The sequence below is a fragment of the Tupaia chinensis genome, unplaced genomic scaffold, assembly GCF_000334495.1.
Source record: "Tupaia chinensis unplaced genomic scaffold, TupChi_1.0 Scaffold000206_1, whole genome shotgun sequence".
NCBI classification, from domain to species: domain Eukaryota; kingdom Metazoa; phylum Chordata; class Mammalia; order Scandentia; family Tupaiidae; genus Tupaia; species Tupaia belangeri.
The window spans coordinates 63,192-63,415 of NW_006159681.1; positions in this window are offsets into that span (position 1 = coordinate 63,192).

Genomic DNA, 224 nt, shown 5'->3' on the forward strand with positions numbered 1-224 from the left:
TCAAGTCTTGCTCATATTTTCCTGGCTGATATTTAAGTGTACCAATAATAAATATATCTGGAAACCTCAATATTCTTTTTTAATGGATCGCATAATCATTTAGTATTTTAATTTAAAGATTAGAAATAGTGGGTTAATAATACATTCAGTTGTTCCATTGGTGAATGAGCTCAGGAGAGATCAAGAAATAACTGAGTGGGAAGCCGGCGCGGGGCCCGCCCGGC